A 21,138-nucleotide genomic window follows, 5' to 3' on the forward strand; every position below is an offset into this window, starting at 1 on the left:
GAAGAAGCTAAGCCAAAGGATAAAGAGAGATTAAAAGTAAAGGATATGGAAGTTTAGAAATGAATGAAGAGACAGTTAGGAAGAGAATATCATAGTTTTCAAGACTTTGTTAATGAGAAACTAAGCATTCAAGTGTATTTACCTACATTTTGCCATGTATTCTGAAGAAGAATCATATTGGACTCAAAAGATTTACTGTTTCAGTCTTTACAGATCCTGCTAAATCCGCTGAGTTTTTCCAGTACTTTGTTTTTATTTATGGAGTGTGAATCTAGTCAATGATCAGTCACTTTCTGGAACAAGTTGGTTTTGCTTCCCAGTGTATATCCATGTTAGCTGAACTCATCGTGACAGCTGTATGGCTGCTGTTCACTGTCTCAGCGTCTCTGTGTTAAAAGGAAGAGAAATAAAAGACGAAAGATGTACAAAGCTTTCTTGAATTAATTACAGGACTTTCAGATAGGCAAAACACTTGACCATCAAAGATTTTTTTTTTAAGTGCACGTAATGTTGTCAGAAAACCAACCAGGATTTCCATCATCAATCTCCATCCACAGATTCTAAATGGGACTACAAATTTCTGGATGTTTGAAATGAACAATAACAAACTCTGCTGCAATGTCCCCAGCAATTTGAAGGAGAAGATTCATGACTGTGAGGGGGGTGGATCATCCAGGCGCATGCCTTGTTGGGGAGAGTGGGGTGTGGTGGGGGCCTTGATCTTTCAGTGGTGAGGTGAGTTCGCCCCTCTGCATATGAGGGTTAGGGTTATTTTAGGGTTAGGACTTTAGCTTGGTGTTGTGAGACTTCTTACTGTGTTTACCCCAGTCCAACACTGACATCTCCACATCATTGTTAGAGTTATTCTTAGGGGCGTAGCCAGGTTCTAAAGTTAGGGGGAGCGAGCACATAAAAAAGCGCCATGACGCATAACCAAATAATTTTAAATTCATTATACATTTTTATTTTGTATTTAAATTAAAGTTGCCAATATTGGACTCTGTAGTGGTTTAAATTCTTCAAGTGATAATCCCCAAATTTATTTACTCACCCAATCTCAGCTGGTGATGTCCATCGGCGAGGGATGCTCGGTCTCACCTGCCCATTCGTGGCAGTGCCTGCATATTTATGTCTTCGTGGCCTCTGCAATTATCTCAGAGAGAGTGTGTGTGTGTGTGTGAGAGAGAGAGAGGGAGTGTGTGTGTGTGTGAGAGAGAGAGGGAGTGTGTGTGTGTGTGAGAGAGAGAGGGAGTGTGTGTGTGTGTGTGAGAGAGAGAGGGAGTGAGTGTGTGTGTGTGTGAGAGAGAGAGGGAGTGAGTGTGTGTGTGTGTGAGAGAGAGAGGGAGTGAGTGTGTGTGTGTGTGAGAGAGAGAGGGAGTGTGTGTGTGTGTGAGAGAGAGAGGGAGTGTGTGTGTGTGTGTGTGTGAGAGAGAGAGGGAGTGTGTGTGTGTGTGAGAGAGAGAGGGAGTGTGTGTGTGTGTGAGAGAGAGAGGGAGTGTGTGTGTGTGTGAGAGAGAGAGGGAGTGTGTGTGTGTGTGAGAGAGAGAGGGAGTGTGTGTGTGTGTGAGAGAGAGAGGGAGTGTGTGTGTGTGTGAGAGAGAGAGGGAGTGTGTGTGTGTGTGAGAGAGAGAGGGAGTGTGTGTGAGAGAGGGAGTCTGTGTTTCAGAGCAGATATGACAAGCGCTAAGGCACCACACATGACCATCAGGTGTCCATTTCAAAATATATGATATGGCATAACATAAAAAGGACCAAAAGAATGGAAAGGACCAGATAAAGTGATAGGGATGAATGGCAAGGTAGTCATACTACAACAGAGTAACCAGGCAGAATGAGCTCACTCTCTGAGAGAAGTGGGAATTGATTATGAATTTTGAGCATCTGAACAAGATGAAGCAATGCAAAAAGCACTATGAACGTCACATACCACAAAATCTATAGATTGGGAAAATAAGGTGAAAAATGGAAGCCAAAAAAATGAAATTTAAGTTCTGATCAGTCAGTGAGCACTCATGAACCCACAAAAAAGTCACGAATCTGTGACCAAAGTTTTGTTAACAGAGAACAGAGGTCTGGGAGTAGTGGACTGATAGGGACAGACAGGGCAGTAGAGGCCAAAGTTTAACGAGGAAGGCTAGGATATTAAAGCAGCATTTCTGCAGGGTGAAGGACTTCAAAGGAAAGATTTTTTGAAGCCACCCAAAGAAGTAAGTAATACACAGAGATAGTTGTGGTAACTGAACAAGTGCATGTATGGATTGAGTGATACATCAAGGGTTTGGTATTTTTCTGTACAATCTATATTGCTGAAAACTGGCTGTGACCAGTTAGAAGTGAATCCCGCAATGTTCTATTGGAAATCTAAAGGAAAATTGACAGAGGTTTTTGTGATGCATGTTAATGACTTCCTATGGGGTGGCACAAATGAATTTGAAAAGAGGATAATTAATAAGTTAAAGACGGAATTTAAAGTAGGGAGTCAAGTGGCCGATGTTTTTTGATATCTCAGTCTTGATATATGACAAAGCAAATCTGGGATAACAATGAATCAACAGGGATATCCAAACTGCATTGATCCCATTCCCGTAACTAGAGAAAAGTCGATTGAAAAAAGGTGAACTGGCCAACAAAAAAGAAACTGAATTTTTGAAGAACATGATAGGTTAGGTAAATTGGCTATGCATACAGACAGGACTAGATGGGAGCTATAATGTCCTAGAGCTAAGTAATATGTTGAGATGTGCTTCAGTCCAAGAGATCTTGCAGGCAAATAAAACTTTAAAAAATCTGAAATTAGAGGAATGTGTAATTAAATTCTTGGCCCTAGGAGAACTGGAAGACACTAAATTAGTTGTGTTTAGTGATGCTTTACATGCCAAATCCACCAGATGGACATTCAAGCAGTGCCGATTTCATAATATTCCTGGTACGTATAGAAAGAAAATGTTGCCTTTTGGCTTGCAAAGTAACAAAAATAAAAAAGACGGTCAAAAGTCCATTGGCGGCTGAAGCCCTAGTGTTAGTCAAGGCAGTAGATATGGCAGTATATCTGTCTGACACATTAACAGAATTATCTTTCAAGGCAACATCAGAAAAGGACGTATTAATTGAGCGTTATGTGGACAATTGGTCCTTATGGAACAATGTTCACTCTACAAAAAGTGTAACAGGAGAATGACTGACAATTGATTTGGTCAGCATTAAACAAATGCTGGAAAGCAAGGAGATTTCAAAGCTAAACTGGGTTGGTGCAAATATACAATTATCAGGTTGTTTTCATTAAAGGGGTGTGGATGCCAGAAAATTGTTGGATGGTTACCTAAAATTAATTTGGAAAAAAAAGGGGGAATCTATTACAATGTAATCAATGGCAATATGCTGTGGTGGTCAGCTGATCAGTTGATCTGATATAAGTAGAAAGCAGATGGGGATTGGAGAGAGCATGTGTGGCCCAAGTGGTGGTGTAATGAAGTTTCTTTATTAAACTTTTATTTTGATTTACTCTGTGAAGTTGCTTTTTTATTGCTTGCTACTGGAATATCTTTATTGCTGGATGAACAATGGGGTTGGTGAGTGCTGTCACATTGCTGTAAAGACAAGATGGAGACGCTCATTGCATATGCTTCCAGGACTCTCTTGGATGCAGAGCAAAGATATTCTCAAATTGAGAAGGAATGGTTGGCAGCCAGGTTTGGTGTGAAAAAGTTCCATCAATACATCTATGGGTGGCAGTTTTTTTTATAGTTACTGACCATAAACCTTTCACTGGACCTTTCAAAAAGAACCAAACAATTCTCTTCATCACCTCCACTCAGATACAGCACTGTGTCTTGTTCTTGGCGGCCTACAGATATATTCTAGCCCGCTATCCTGAGACCTAGAAAGCCATTACGGATGCACTGAGTCACATATTTTCCACAAGCCTGACTCCTTTACCAGCAGTGAAAGAGGTTGTGATGACCCTGAAACTTTTGGAGACCATGTCAGTGTTAGCAAGGCAGTTTAAAGCGTGGACCCAAAAGATCCAAACTTATCCAAAATAAGACACTTAACCGTATACGGTGAGTTCCAAGCACAATCATCCAAAGAAATGAAACCCTACTTGAACTTACTTTTGAGGACAGGGTCATTGTTTGAGGGTTCTGAGTAATTGCTCCACCCCAGGACAATATCAAAAACTCCCTCCCTCAGTCTCCCTACACTCATGTGAGTGGCCTGGCAAAGCACGGGAGCATCTGCATGTGAACTTTGGGGCCGCCTTTATGAGTGACATGTTTTTAATCATGGTGGATGCAGACTGCAAGTGGTTGGAAGTGCACTGCATTTGGCTCCATGACTTCTCAGACTATGACTGAAAAATCATGGCAGAGGTTCAGTACACATGGAATACTGAAAGTCCTGATTTCTGATAGCAGCACATCCTTTATCAGTGGTGATTTCCAGAACTTCGTGCTCTCCAATGGTACCTGACACATCCGAGCTGCACCTTATCACCCATCATCAAACTAACTGGCATAATGGGCAACTCAAACCTTCAAAAATGGTACGAAGAAACAAGCAGCAGCATCTGTGGAGACTAAACTGACATGATTTTGTTCAACTACACACAATAACAGGTGTTGCTCAAGGAGATCTGTTGATAGGATGATGGATTCATTCCAGATTGAGCCTGCTATTGCCAAACTCAGTGGAGAAGATAGAGGCTTAATAGGAAAATCAAAAAAAAAACCTGATTCAGCAAGGACAGAAAGAACCTTTGTAACAAGTGATCTGATTCATGGAAGGAACTTCATCGATGATCCCTGGGCTCATTATGGAGAAAACAAGAGCAGTGTCTTGTCAAAGGTCAAAGTTTAGGATAAAACCCTAAATAAACACTTAGACCACCAGAGAGTCCTTGCCTGAGTCACCCCTGCCACCGCACAGTCCTTGTGGAGAAGAAGTCTCATCTTTGCATTAAGAATAACCTCCAACTTGTTTGGCGCCATCACTCTGCGAAATGGAACAGACTTCAAACAGATCTAACAACTCAAGACTGGGCATTCATGAGCTGTCATGGGCCATCAACAGCAACAGAACTGTACTCCAGCACAATCTGCAGCCTCATGGTTCGGCATATTCCCTACTCAACCTTTATCATCAAACCAGGGATCAACCCTAGTTCAATGGAGAGTGCAGGGGGGCATGCCAGAAGCAGCACCAGGCATACCTAAAAATGAAATGTCAACCTGGTGAAGCTACCAAACAGTAGTACTTGCATGCCAAGCAGCATAAACAGCAAGTGGTAGACTGAGCTAACAATCCTACAACCAATGGATCAAATCCAAGCTCTGCAATCCTGCTACATCCAGTCATGAATGGTGGTGGATACTTAAAGAACTCACTGGAGGAGGATGCTCCACAAACATTCCCATCCTTTTTAATGGAGGAGTCCAGCACATCAGTGCAAAAGACAAGGCTGAAACATTCACAGAATTGGCCAGAATTGCCAAGTGGATGATCCATCTTTGCCTCCTCCAGTGGTCCCCAGCATCACAGATATCAGTCTCCAGTCAATCTGATTCACTCCATCTGATATCAAGAAACAACTGGAGGCATTGGATACTGCAAAGACAATGGGCCCTGACAACATTCCGGCAATAGTACTGAAGACTTGTACTCCAGAATTTGTCACTCCCCTAGCCAAACTCTTCCTGTACAATTACAACACTGGCATCTGCTTGACAGTGTAGAAAATCTTCCAGGTATGTCCTATTCACAAGAAGTTGGATAAATCCAACTTCGTCAATTATTGCCCCATCAGTCTAGTCTCGATCATCAGTAAAGTAATGGAAGGGGCATTAACAGTGCTATAAAGCAGCACGTGATCAGCAATAACCTGCTCATTGATGCCCAGTCATGTCTTGCCAGGGTCAGTCAGCTCCTCACCTCATTACAACTTTTTTTCAAACATGGACAGAAGAGCTGAATTCCAGAGGTGAGGTGAGAGTGACAGTTCTTGACATCAAGGCCACACTTGACTGAGTGTGGCATCAAGAAGCCCCAACAAAGCTGGAATCAACGGGTATCAGGGGCAAATTCTCCATTGATTGGAGTCATAGGAAGATGATTGTAGTTGTGAGGGGAGTCAGTCATCTCAATCTAGGACATTTCTGCAGGCATCCATAAGAGTAGTGTCCTAGGCCCAACCATCTTTAGCTGCTTCTTCAATGACCTTCCTTCTATCATGAGTTCAGAAGCAGGGGATGTTCATCAATGATTGTTCAGCACTATTCACGACTCTGCAGATACTGAAGCAGTCCATGTTCAAATGCAAGAGATCTGAACAATATCTAGGTTTGGGCTGAAAGGTGTACTATACAAATGCCAGGCAATGACTATCACTAATAGGAGACAATCTAATCACCACACCTTGACATTTAATGGTATTACCTTCACTGAAAAACCCATATCAATATCCTTGGGGTTAGTATTGGCAAGAAACTCAACTGGACTTAATACATAAACACTGGGGCTATAAGAATAGGTCGGAGGCTAGGAATACTATGGCAAGTAATTTGCTTCCTGACTCCCCAAAGTTTGTCCACCTTCTACAATGCACAAGTCAGGAGTGTGATGGAATACTCCCTATTGCCTGGTGCAGCTCCAAAAATACTCAAGAAGCTTGACACCATCCAGGTGAAAGCAGTCTGCTTGATTGGCACCACATCCACAAACATCCAGTCCCTCCACCACTAACACTCAGTAGCAGCACTGCAAAAATTCACCAAAGATCCTTAGACAGCACCTTCCAAATCCATGACCATTTTCATCTAAGAAAAAGGCAGCAGATACATGGGAATACCACCACTTGCAAGTTCCCCTCCATTCTGACCATCCTGACTTGGAAATATATTATATTCCTTTGCATTTGCTGGGTCAAAATCCTGGAATTCCCTCCCTAATGACATTGTGGGTTAACCCAAAGCACATGGACAGTAGCGATTCAAGAAGGCAGCTCACCATCATTTTCTCAAGGGCAACTAGGGATGGGTAATAAATGCCGGTCAGCCAGTAATGCCCATGTCGCATGAATGAATTTAAAAAAATGTTTATGATTTATATCATAGTTTTGGATTTCAGCCAAAGCATAAGTCAGGAGTGTGATGGAATGCTCCCTACTTGCCTGGATAGGTGCAGCTCCAAAAACACTCAAGAAGCTTGACACCATCCAGGAGAAAGTAGCCCACTTGATTGGCACCACATCCACAAACATCCTCCTCCCAGCAACACTCAGCAGCAGCAGTGTGTACTATCTATGAGATGCACTGCAGAAATTCACCAGGACAAGTGACCATTGGAAGTTTGAATTTCCTGGGCAATTCTTATCTGGGAACTGGTGGTGGGAGATGGGGTTATATGGGTGTTCCCCCGTGTATCTTTAAGGTGATCCCAGAAACACTGCCTGGAGCTTGGAAATTATGGCCCAATGTTTATTGTTTAATTTTGACTGTCTGGATAGTTTTCTGAACCACTTTGTTCAAACTATTTTGGCTATGGAAAGAAATGTCTTTGAAAAGCCACTAACAGCCTGACCACAATATCACTCAGTTTGCACTCAACAATCCAACTGCTTAAATTAAAGGATTGTTATGTTGCTGGGGGTTCTTCCTCTGAGATAAAGAGGCAAAGAGAAGAAGGGGGAGTAGGCTAGCAGGTGGGAGACAGATTCAATACGATTGCCCACAAGACTACACGCCCTGAAAGTGTTGAAGGCCAGCAAGGCTTGTGAAGAAGAAGTCAGTTAAAGTGCCATTGCGCAGCTGACAGAGTACATAGAGTAACGTCCAACTAACTGAACGTGAAAGAAGTGCAATGCAGAAGAAGAATCCAGCTCTCAAGAAAGGCAGGAAATTTCCTCTAAAATGATAGTCAACCTGGGGTTACGGGGATACGGCAGGGGAGAGGGCCTGGGGTAAGACACTCATTGTAGACTTGATGGACTGAACGGCCTCTTCCACACTGTAGGGATTCAATGAATTTTAGTGGTATGTCCCAATCCACAGCACACAACTGCATTAAACTTGTCATGGATACATTCTTCAGAAGGGTGAATGCTTACAGGAATTTCAGAACAGAAGAGAATAGTCAGAGAGAACATAAGAGGATTTTCAGCTATAGCAGACTTCCCAAATATTCAGGGCACCATTGAATTGCACCAATGTGGCAATCCAAGCACTTACAGGAGAGTTGGTGGCCTTTGTGAATTTTACAGGGTTTCATTCGCTCAAAATCCAGTTAGTGTAAATTACCAGCAGATCCCCCAGGGTTGTGCAAGGCACCCTGGAATTTACCATGGATCTTAAATTTTGCATCATTCTCAAATTCCAAGGCTTTTCAGCCCCACTGCATCTTTGGCTGGCTGGCTGGTGGGAGATAAAGGATACCCTCTGAAAAGATAGCAAATTACACATTTAAGACATCCTTCCATTGAAGGGAGGTACAACAGAATCCATGCCTGTATGAGGACCATAAGTGGGAGGACAATCGCTCTGCACAAAATGAGGTTCAGTTGCCTGGATAACTCTGGGGAATCACTTCAATATGCACTGGATTGCACTTTGCTGATTGTTGTTGTGTGTGTACCTTGCACAATCCGGCTCTCTATCGGAGACATCAGATCGAGGAGGTAAACTGGGACAGACAATCACAGATGTTCGATGTTGAATCAAACACAGGATCAGGAGAATGACACTGGGCCATGTTCAGGGACCACAGAGCAGCAATATTTGGGCATCAGGTAGATAAGAGAAGCTCTTATTCAAAGGAGCTTCCAGCGATATTCCAAAATCCTTATTCTGTATCTTTAAAAATATGTAGGTACTCATAACCCACGGACCCCTCCCTGGACCCTCTTTGGTCTTGTGCCTCCTCCAGAAAAATGTTTAATTATGTTTTGGGATTGAGGCCTCCAACCATCTCTCATAGAACAAGAGGATGGGTGCTCCCCTATTCCCGTAGACATTGGAGGCATTCGTCCCTGGTTGCCAGAGACTCGTGGTGTTTGGCTGTGAGGGAGAGGCCTGAAAAGTGGCAGAATACTCCTTAGTTATTATGAAATCCTGAGACTAGGGGCAGGGCCTCTAAGTCACACCGGCTGATGGGATTTATTTACAGGTGCTGCTGAAGCCAATGGAATTTTGTCTGGCTTGCCACATTCACTATTGTGGGATTGGAAAATCTTTGCCTATATTGTCACTGGCAGAGGGGTGACGGAGATGCTGTTATCAAAGAACAAAACAAAGAACAATACAGCACAGGAACAGGCCCTTCGGCCCTCCAAGCCTGCACCGATCATGTGTTCCTAAGTAGACCATGCATTTGTATTCCTCTATTCCCAGTCTGTTGATGTGGCTATCTAGATAAGTCTTAAATGACCCTAGCATGTCTGCCTCAACCACCTTGTTTGGTAGTGCATTCCAGGCCCCCACCAATCCCTGTGTAAAAAACGTCCCCTGCATATCTGTATTGATAATAAGGAGCACCCTGAGAGGAGCTCCGACATGCAGAGAGCTGCCCATTATCCACCAACATGCGGTTTAGTTGGTTCTCTGTGTTCACCATGATGAATTGAAATCCAGCACAGATACCAGGTGTGTAGCCATCATTTGCTTGAGCAATACTATGCTCAGGTCGCTGCTACTGTGTGAGGCTTGCAGGTTCACATGCAACCACAGAAACCCTTGATGGAGCTGTTGGAGCCGACTGTCTCTCATCTTTTGTGGAGCAAATATGTAAGATTAAAGATAACTCCAAGAAAAATAGGGTAGTAATAGTAGGGGATTTTAATTTCCCAACATCAACTGAGACACCCATAGTATTAGAGGGTTAGATGGAGATAAATTTGTTGAGTGTATTCAGGAGGAATTTTTCATTCAGTATGTGAATGGCCTGACTAGAGAGGGGGCAAACTTGACCTCGTCTTGGAAAATAAGGGAGGACAGGCAACAGAAGTGTTAGTGAAGGATCACTTTGGGACCAGTGACTATAATTCTATTAGTTTTAAGATAGCTATGGAGAATGACAGGTCTGGCCCAAAAGTTAAAATTCTAAATTGGGGCAAGGCCAATTTTGATGATATCAGGCAGTAAATTTCAAAAGAGGGGGCATTTCTGCAGCAGTCACCTCTCTGATCACAGGACAACTCCAACAGGAGTCATAGAGTCACAAAGGTTTACAGCATGGAAATAGGCCCTCTGGTCCAGTTGTTCATGCCACCCTTTTTTTTTAACCCCCTAAGCTGGTCCCAAATGCCTGCATTTGGCCCATATCCCTCTATACCCATCTTACCCTAGTAACTGTCTAAACACTTTTTAGAGGACAAAATTGTACCCACTTCTACTACCTCTGGCAGCTTGTTCCAGACACTCAAAACCTCCAGTGTGAAAAAATTGCCCCTCTGGACCCTTTTGTATCTCTCCCCTGTTATCTTAAAGCGATGCCTTTAGTTTTAGACTCCTGTGAGAAGGCAAAGGCACATCTGGTAATTGGGAGGCTTTCAGAAGTGTGTTAACCAGGGTTCAGGGTAATCACATTCCTCTTAGAGTGAAGGGCAAAGCTGGTAGAAGCAGAAAACTCTGGATGAATTGGGATATTGAGGTCCTGGTCAAGAAGAAAGAAGCACATGACATGCATTGGCAGCTGGAATCAAGCGAATTCCATGAAGAGTACAGTGGGTTCAGGAGTAGAGTTGAGAGAGAAATCTGGAGGGCAAAAAGGGGACGCAAGATTGTTTTGGCAGATAAGGCAAAGGAGAATCTAAAGGGCTTCTACGAATACATAAAGGCCAAAAGAGTAACTAGGGAGAGAATAGGGCCTCTTAAGGATCAACAAGGTCATCTATGTACAGATCCACAAGAGATCGGTGAGATCCTAAATGAATGTTTCTCATCAGTATTTACTGTTGAGAAAAGCATGGATGTTAGGGAACTTGGGGAAATAAATAGTGATGTCTTGAGGATGTACATATTACAGGGAAGGAGGTGCTCAAAGTCTTAAACCACATCAAGGTAGATAAATCCCTGGGAACTGATGAAGTGTAACTCCAAGGCATTGTAGGATGCTAAGGAGGAAATTGCAGGTCCCCTAACAGAGATATTTGAATCATCAATAGTCACAGGTGAGGTGCCTGAAGATTGAAGGTGGCAGATGTTGTGCCTTTGTTGAAAAAGGGCTGCAGGGAAAAGCCAGGGAACTACAGGCCAGTGAACCTCACATTTATGGTGGGTAAGGTGTTGGAAAGTATTTTGAAAGTCAGGATCTACAGACATTTAGAGATGGAAGGACTGATAAGGGACAGTCAGCATGGCTTTGTGAGTGGAAAATCATGTCTCACAAACTTAATTGCGTTTTTTGAAGGGATAACTAAGAAGATAGATGAGTGCAGTGCAGTTGATGTTGTCTACATGGACTTTAGCAAGGCCTTCGAGCAGGTACTGCGTGGTAGGTGTTACATAAGGTTAAATCTCTTGGGATCCAGGGTGGTATAGCTAAATGGATACAAAATTGGCTTGATGACAGAAGACAGAGGGTGGTTGTAGAGAGTTTTTCAAACTGGAGGCCTGTGACCAGCAGTGTGCCTCAGGGATTAGTGCTGGTCCACTGTTATTTGTCATTTATATTTATGATTTGGATGAGAATATAGGAGGCATGGTTAGTAAGTTTGCAGATGACACCAAGATTGGTGGCATAGCGGACACTGAACAAAATTATCTCGGATTGCAACAGGATCTTGATCAACTGGACAAGTGGGCTGATGAATGGAGTTGGAGTTTAATTTAAATAAATGCGATGTGATGCATTTTGGTAGACTGAACCAGGGCAGGACTTATTCAGTTAATGGTAGGGCACTGGGGAGAGTTACAGAACAAAGAGACCCAGGGGTACAGATTCATAGCTCCTTGAAAGTGGAGTCACAGGTGGACAGAGATGAAGAAGGCATTCGGCATGCTTGGTTTTGTTGGTCAGAACATAGCATATAGGAGTTATACAAGACATTGGTAAGGTCACACTTGGAATACTGTGTACAGTTCTGGTCACCCTATTATAGAAAGGATATTATTAAATTGGAAAGAGTGCAGAAAAGATTTACTAGGATGCTACTGGGACTTGCTGGTTTGAGTTATAAGGAGAGGCTGAATAGACTGGGACTTATTTCTATGGAGCGTAAAAGGTTGAGGGGTGATTGTATGGCGGTCTATAAAATAATGAGGGATATAGATCAGCTAGATAGTCAATATCTTTTCCCAAAGATAGCAGAGTCTAAAACTAGACAGCATAGGTTTAAGGTGAGAGCAGAGATACAAAAGGATCCAGAGGGGCAATTTTTTCACATAGAAGGTTGTGAGTGTCTGGAACAAGCTGCCAGAGGTAGTAGAGGTGGGTACAATTTTTGTCTTTTAAAAAGTGTTTAGACAGTTACATGGGTAGGATGGGTATAGAGGGATATGGGCCAAAGGCAGGCAATTGGGACCAGCCTAGGGGTTTAAACAAAAAGGCGGCATGGAAAGTTGGGCCGAAGGGCCTGTTTCCATGCTGTAAACTTTTATGACTCTATGACTCGATGGAGATGGAGTTGTCCTGGGATCAGAGAAGAGGTGACTGCTGCAGAAATTGCCCCCCTCATGTATGCTTCTATCATATGGACCAGCAAGCGTACCCTCTGGAAGTAGTATCAGGCCATTGGACGTCCAACATTCACCGCCTGATAGATGCCCAGGGCAGCATCTTTTTGGTCCCCGGCACTCCGTTGACTGTCAAAGGCCTGGAAACTTTCAATCTCTGATAGCTGCTTAGGCGATTGTGATGTGTTGCATTCAGTCCATGTTATTTTTGGAAAGGAGGCAGTCACTCCCATCAAGATGTCAATATCTAAGGTGGTGTGAGGTGTGGAGCAAGGATACAACAATGTACCATCCAAGGATCCCTCCTCCTCCGATATTAATAGTGGACTGCCCAGATCCTCTTTTGGTTTAGATAATTTTCCAACTGGTAGGTGAAGGCAGCAGTGAGTATAAATAAGCATTATAGAAACAGAGTAACTAGTTGGTTCAGCATCCTACACATGGACATGGTACAGTTTACTCATGCAATAATGAAGGATAACAGAATATCTTACATTCCCTGCCTCTTGGCCCTTCATATCTTGTGGCTGCTCCCTCTGATCCACTGCCAAAAGTATATAATTTTCACTCACCCTCCTCAAATACCCCTGCCTCTCCTCAACTAGCAGATCTTGCTCCCTGCTCTGACATGAACTCCAGAATATCCTCCTCCATCAGTGTCAGTACTGCCAGATTTGAAACGCCACTGCCTGTAGTGTTTGTTCCAGTGCATTGTAAACCTTTGACTGCTGCAGGGATGCCTCTGAATTGTTGCCCCAAAAGTTGACCCTGAGTCTAACCTTGAAACTTCACCAAGGTTTGTGTTTCTGCACTGGTTTAGAGTGCAGGTGACTGCTGTGACAGTTCGTCCTAGCCTTCTTATCCTCCGATGTGCTCCGGGGACTGAGAGTTGCTGGGCTGGCTAGCTGGCCGTAGTCTGCTGGTACATGAAAAATAGAAAAGGACACTTTAAGTAGATGAGCCAAAGCTATTTCTGAATACATGGCACTTTGAGTGAATTGCAGGATTCAGTGAAATGATGGGGCTGAGATCTGTCCAAGTTTATGGGAGTGGCCAAGTTTTGCATCAGTATAGGAGTAAGCCCTGTCCTCACCAACAAGCTTTGCTGCAGCCTGTTTAAACTCACTGAAGACAAGTATCTCTACTGACCCTCCCCCAGGTTTGTAATGTGCTTGTAATATGCAAGTCTGGCCTGTGTGGACACAAAAAAAAGAGACATGATCAGAGGGGGTAGAATAGAGGTTTTGTGTGTGTGTGTGTGTGTGTGTGTGTGTGTGTGGTGGTCCCTGCCCATAGGAACAGGGATTGGAATTTGAGCAACAACTCCAGGGGGAATGGTGGTGTTGTAAAAGTCCTTTTGAGAAAGTAACTGTTGATATTTGTCCCTTGTTGTAATTTCCTAACTATGTTAAGGGTTGTGGGTTTTAACATATAAAAAATATGTGGTTTGAACACATAGATTCAAAGTAACAACAACATATTTGTTGAAGAGCAGTTCTTTGCTCTGCATGGAGTACAAAACTGAAAGTAGAACAGTAGCCTATGACAACACCCTAATGATATCACCTTGAAATCTCTTAAAACAACCTAAGACCCCTTTAAATATGTAACATCCCTCTCCCTTTACTTCTGTCATTACTGTAAAATACTACAATGCTATACATAGGAATAGTAATATTCCATGCAGAGTACTATTCATCGTTAATCATTATGTACATTTAATAAAAAAGTTGATCAGGAGGACATCTATTCCTCTTGATTATCCACAATTTTGTGGAATTTAGCTGTCCTTGACCCTAGAAGTATGATTTGGGATTTCAATAGACACATCTTGGAACTAATTCTATATCATTCTCACTTGGTATAAAAGCAGAGACACAATCATCAGGCAATTCAGATCCAACTAAGTTTTCAGTAATGGCATTCATTACACTAGGGACTAAAGAAATTGGTACTTGTTAATACTGATTCTGAGAAATCATTCTGAGATGACAGCAATTGGTTAGCATGGCGTTTATCTTTGGTTTGAACTGTAAAAAAAGGACTTGTTTTTGCTCAAACTTATGGCTGGTACCCATTTCTCATTTGTGGCATAATTACATATTAACTCTTGATCCCCTTGTTGAAATGAATGCTGTTTAGCCTTCACTTCTTGCCTATCAACTTGAGATTATAGTTGATGTTCTACTGGCTGAAGTGATAACAAATCAAACATGGTTCTCAACTTTCTCTTTAAGAACAGTAATGCAGGTGAACTTTGGGTAGTTGCATGATTAGTGTTTCTATAAGATGATATAACAAACCTTCCTCTTTTGAAACTTATAAAGAATGTTTTAAGGATTGTACAAATTCTATATATTGAATAGCATTTACTTTTAGATAATCCTCAAACACTTGTAAAGTAAACTGTGAATCATTATCGCAACAATCTGTTTCAGTTTACCAAATCTTGCAAACATTTCATTGAGTTTTTCAATGGTTTGTTCAGATGTAGTAGATCTCATGATAACAACCTCTGGCCACTTAGAGTGTGCATCAATCATGACTAAGAACATCTAACCTTCAGCAGACCAGCAAAATCTACATATAATCATTTTAGGCCACTCCCAAGGGCGTAAAGGAGACAACGATGGAATATTCCTTATTTGTGCACAGGATTCCATTGTCTCACATTTTCTTCAATCTCAATCTCCAGTCTGGGCTATCAAAAATAATTGATTTTAATTCCTTTATCCATACTATGCCAGGATGTCTTTCATGTGGTTGTTCAAGAACTCTTCCATGCAGACCAGGAGAAATTATCACTTAGATTCCCCATAATAATCACCCACCTTGAACGATCAACTCAAGCTTTCATGATATATAAGGTTTCACATCAGGATACAGAGGAGGTGTTCCAGTTATCATTCCTTTCAATATCATATCCATCACCTTTCCCATCTTGGGGTCATTTCTGGTATGTTTCTGAACTTGAGAACCTGTCACAAATTATCTACTAGCGAAAAATAAAGAAGATGGACAAAACTAGTTGGCTCAATAGGTAAAGGTAAGCATGATAATGCATCAGCATTAACATGGCACTCTGATGATATTATGTATTGTATGAGTGTGCAGATAGGATCAGTGACTATCTTTGCAACTGATCAGTGGCTAACAAAGGTGTGCCTTTGTATGACCCAAATATAGTAGTTAAGGGTTGATGATCAATCAATAATGTGAAATGATGACTATATAGATAATGATGAAGCCTTTGTATGACAAAAATGATTCTCAATGCTTCTTTTTCTAGTTGAGCATAATTAAGATTCAGTACTAGTCAAAGTATGCAAGGCAAAGCTGTTTGCTGTTCTTCGCTTAAAGATATAATACATGAAACTACTGCCCCTACTCCATAAGGTAAAGCATTGCATGCCAGCAGAAATGGTAGCTTCAGATTGAAATGAACCAATACTTCAGACTTCTACAAAGCATCTTTGTCATCCTTGTATGCTTTCTCATAGTCTGTTGTCCAGTCCCATGTTTGTTTCATACACATAGTAAATTATGTAATGGCTAAGTTAGAATAGATCTGCCATAATAATTTATTAATCCTAGAAAGGATCTCAGCTTCAAAAATAATGACCATCTTTTTAGTTGTTTTATGTAGGTCTTTATTATTAATAATGAAACCCAAATACTGCACTGATGTCTGTAAAAAGTCATACTTTTCTTTCTTGCTATGTAGTCCATGTACTTGAAGATGTTACAATGTTGCTTCTAAGTTATTCAAATACTATTTTTCACTGGACCCTATTTCCGGAATATCATCCAGGTAACACTGTGTACCATAAAAACTACATAAAATATTATTGATCAATCTTTGGCATAGGACTGGTGTGGATGTTTTTCCAAAAGGCAATCTTTCATCATGAAAATACCTTTATGAGTAACAATGGTAAGTAATGGTTGCAATTCAGTGGCTACATCTTGTTTCATGATGGGTAAGATGAAGTAGCCCAGTCATTGTAACCAGTTGTAACACACCAGTGTTAATGAGTCATACTAGTTCTTCTTTAACTTTGGGATGAATTGCACTTGGCACTGCTCTTGCTTTGAGACTTTTTGGTTGGGCATTAGGCTTTCTCTTGAGTTTCACGTGATCGCGCTTCATTGAGCCAAGTGTCTCTTTGAATACACTCTTGTATTTATCCGGAAGGTGCTGTAGTTCTGTTTTGACAACAACTGGTCTGATTATACCACCCCAGTTAAACTCTATCGTTGCCAACCATGATCTCCCAAATAGAGCTGTTGACTCAACTCTACATTGACCCTAATGTAATCTTTTAATGGCATGATCTCTTCTGTGTATGATCTTAAAATCACATCAGCTGTTTTAAAGGAAGACGCTTCAGATTCTGCTGGTATATAATCTCAGGAATTAAAGATACAGCAGCACCAGTATCAATCGCCATCCTAATAAGTTGTCCATTTAACTTCAGAATCACCCAGAATCTATGTGATTCACCCAGTGGGGATAAGGCATCCAGTTGGAGTTCTTCATCAGATTTCTGGACATTCTTATACGTATAATTTTTTTCTTCCATGTTGTAAGTTATTTTTGTCGAATTCAAATGTGTTCTTCTTGAAAGGTACTAGGGAAATTGCTAGAATCCATTATCTCAGATTTCATAACTCAGCATTTGGAAGGCAGTGGTATAATCAGACAAAGTCAGCATGTATTTACACAAGGGAAATCATACTTGATGAATTTATTGGAATTCTTTAAGGACTGGTAAAGTTGACCGAGGAGAATGAGTGTACGTGGTCTATTTAGACTTTCAAAAGGCTTTCAACAGGGTCTCATATAACAGACTCCTTTGTAAAGTTAGAGCACATGGGATTACAAGAAAGCTGGCTAGCAGATAGAAAGCAAAGAATTGGCATAAATGGGTCTTTTTCTGATTGGCAGTCAGTGATTAGTGGGGTTCTGCAGGGATCTGTGCCAGGACTCCAACTGAACACATTATATATTGATGATGTGGAAGATGAAACTGAACGTATTATCTCCAAATTTGCAGATAATACAAAGTTGGATGGGAGGGTGAGTTGTGAGGTGGATGCTGAGATACTTTAGCATGATTTGGACAGGCTGAGTGCATGGTAGATTCATTATAATGTAGATAAATCTGAGGTTGTCCACTTTGGTAGTAATAACAGGAAGAAAAATTATTACTTAAATGGGTGTAAATTGAGAGAAGTGGATACTCAATGAGATCTTGGTGTCCTCATACATTAGTCGCTAAAAGTGCACGCACAGGTACAACAGGCAGTAAAGAAGGCAAATGGTATGTTGGCCTTCATAATGACAGGATTTGAGTATAGGCATAGGGATGTAATGCTGCAATTTTATAGGGATTGGTGAGGCCACACCTGGAATATTATGTGCAGGGTTGGTGTGCTTATGAGGAAGGATGTCCTTGCTATAGAGGGTGTACAGTGAAGGTTTACCAGGCTGATTCCTGGAATGGCTGGTCTGTCATATGAGGAGGGATTAAGTCGGTTAAGACTATATTCACTGGAGTTTAGAAGAGTGAGAGGGGATCTCATAGAATCTTATAAAATTCTAACAGGGTTGGATAGAGTAGGTTCAGAAAAAATGTTTCCAATGGTAGGGGAGTCCATAACTTGGGGACACAGTCAAAGGATAAGGGGTAGAATTGAGGCAAGGAGAAATTTCTTCACCCAGAGGGTGGTGAATTTGTGGAATTTACTATCACTGAATCTAGTTGAGGCCAAAACGTCTGATTTCAAGGAAATTAGATACGGCTCTAGTGGCTAAAGGGATCAAGGGATTTAGGGGGAGAGGCAGATCGTGATATTGAGTTTGATGATCAGCCATGATCAAAATGAATGGCACAGCAGGCTTGAAGGGCTAAACGGCCTACTCCTGCTTCTTGTTTCTATGACCGAATATGTGAGATCTGTGAATTCAGTAGCCATTTGAGTACATGATGCCATACCGAGGGTTTGATAGTAGAGGGAGCCGAGAGAGAACTGATCCTGGCAGAGGTGATGAAATCATTCATCCACAACCTGCACTGGCCGATGCTTCATGGGCAGGTGGCATCTACACTGACTTCCTGGGAAACAGCATCCCAGACCGGAGTGGTGAGGTTTGTGTACTTTTGTGAGCTATCCTTTGAATAGTGCACATGCTGGTAGGCATGGGTTCCTGAAATGAGGTGATGAAAGCTGGTACTGCCTTCTTCCTGAGGCTACTTACCTTTTGTCTCTGGGTTGCTGACATGGTCTAATGAAGATAGGTCGGCTGGAGAGAGTGATATGAGTGATATGGACTGGTGTTTAAATATGGCCCTGGGATCTGACAGTGGGTGGATGAATCAACTGCCGGTCAGTCAAGTAACTTCAAGGGGAACTTGCCTGTGCATAATTAATGAACTTCCAAACACAGAATCTGGTGCAGGATCCGGTCATTCTGATTAGATGGAAAGGTTCTGCTAAAGCCATCCACCACCGTACTTGGTCTGAAAAACAGAGAATTCCACCCTTAATTGGATCAACTATTTAAATACTGTGGCTATAAAAGCATCAGAAACTGGGAATTCTGCAGTAATTAATTCACTTCCAGACTACCATCAAAAAGGCATGAGACAGAAACATAATGGAATACCCTTCACTTGCCTGGGCAAGTGTAGCTCCAACAACTCTGGAAGATTGATACCATCCAGGGGAAGGTGACACGAAAGAATGAGGATGAAGGTATGAATTCAGGAAAATAGACTGTGAAGTTCTTGAGTGAATTGACATAGGGAAGGACAAGGTATTGGAGCTGATGGAAGGCTTGGAAGTGGATAAACATCTAATGCAATGTCCCAATGCACATAATGTCTCAAAGTTTCATGAGATTATGGTAAATATAACAATTCCCAAAATATATCTCTCATAAACACAGAAAGCTTGCCATGGTATTTCCCAGCCCAATTGCCTTGTTAATATCACGTGAACCAAAGATGTGCTAGTTAGGCAGATTGGTTGTGCGAAATTGCCCCTTAGTGTCAGGAGAACTAGCTAGGGTAAATGCTTGGCGCTGTGGGGATGGAGACTGGGTGGGATTGTGGTCAGTGGAGATTTGATGGGCTAATAGCCTCCTTCCATACGGTAGGATTCTATGATTCTATGAAATGTGGTGTTGAAGTTCATCCTGGAAATGATAGTTCAACAACTAGCAGTGTAAAGGTTACAGTTCCCAAGGAACTTGAGAATAGCTTTTATCATCCTTCGTCAAGTAATCCAAGATCTAGGAACAGACCACTATTCCAGCATCAGGCCTTGAAGAAAAGGTAAGACCTGAGCAGGGCAAATGTCTTGTGAGTATTTCTGAATTACATTGGCTGCATTTATTGAATTAATAAATGCCTTATGAACCACTCACTAAGAGGATCCAAATGAAAAAAATACAATGATCTAAATCAATCTTATATTTATCATTATTTATTCTTGATCAATTAATGTTTGAATATTTATTTACACTCATTTATTTTTTCCAGTAGGTACCACAATGCCAATATCAGGTAAAGAAATTATATACATTTCTCATCTCTATTCAAATGCATACTGAAGGAATGAAACAGTATAATGTTGCTGAATCAGAATGAGAGATTACTTTTCCTTTACATCATTCCCTGAACACCATTCTCCCCTCTGTTTCTGAAGCAACTTTTTCCAAATAGTCTTTTTTTGTTTGTGAATCTGGATTTGAATGTTGGTTGGTTGTTCAACACCACAGACTATAATTTTTATTTCTTAGTGTTATACAAATGCCACTGGTTGATATGCAAGTAATGTTGGTAACATTACAGATATAAATAAGAAAATGGATGTGAATAATGAAAATTAAACATGCATTGTGCTGCATTGCTTGGACATGTGACATTGTTGCAAAATGTTATATTTTCTGGAGTTCAAGCATAATCTGTACTCCATTATTTACACTCCTCTCTTGCTTAGCATAGAATTCATCTTAACTTATTTGAGGAGGAAATGCAATAAGGAGATTTAAAGTTTTGAAACCTAAAAATGAATTGTTCTTGTTCAGATGTGAGGATCCCTACAGTGCACATGTAGGGCCGGATTCCCTAACCTCACCTGCAGCTGCAATTCTCCAGTCCCGCTGCAGTGAATGGAGACTTGGCTGAGTGCCAAATCCTACATTCTAACTGGCAATGGTAGTGGGATGTGAATGGCCAGAGAATTCCGGCTGTAATATTACAAAACCAGAGTGAGGAGTAAAGCTTGACTCCCTCTGCATCATTTTACATTAATGGGTCAGGCTTGTTATTATTCCATCAGAACTACTACGCCATCCAACATCATGTATTTTGAGTTCATGATTTTGACTTCTTTCACACTTACACAACTCAAACCATGTTTGCTTTAAAGACTTCAATCAAATTACTTTTGGGCTTCTTTTCTAAAG

The sequence above is a fragment of the Carcharhinus amblyrhynchos genome, chromosome 17 (genome assembly GCF_965287045.1).
Source record: "Carcharhinus amblyrhynchos chromosome 17, sCarAmb.v2.hapA, whole genome shotgun sequence".
Classification (NCBI taxonomy): Eukaryota; Metazoa; Chordata; class Chondrichthyes; order Carcharhiniformes; family Carcharhinidae; genus Carcharhinus; species Carcharhinus amblyrhynchos.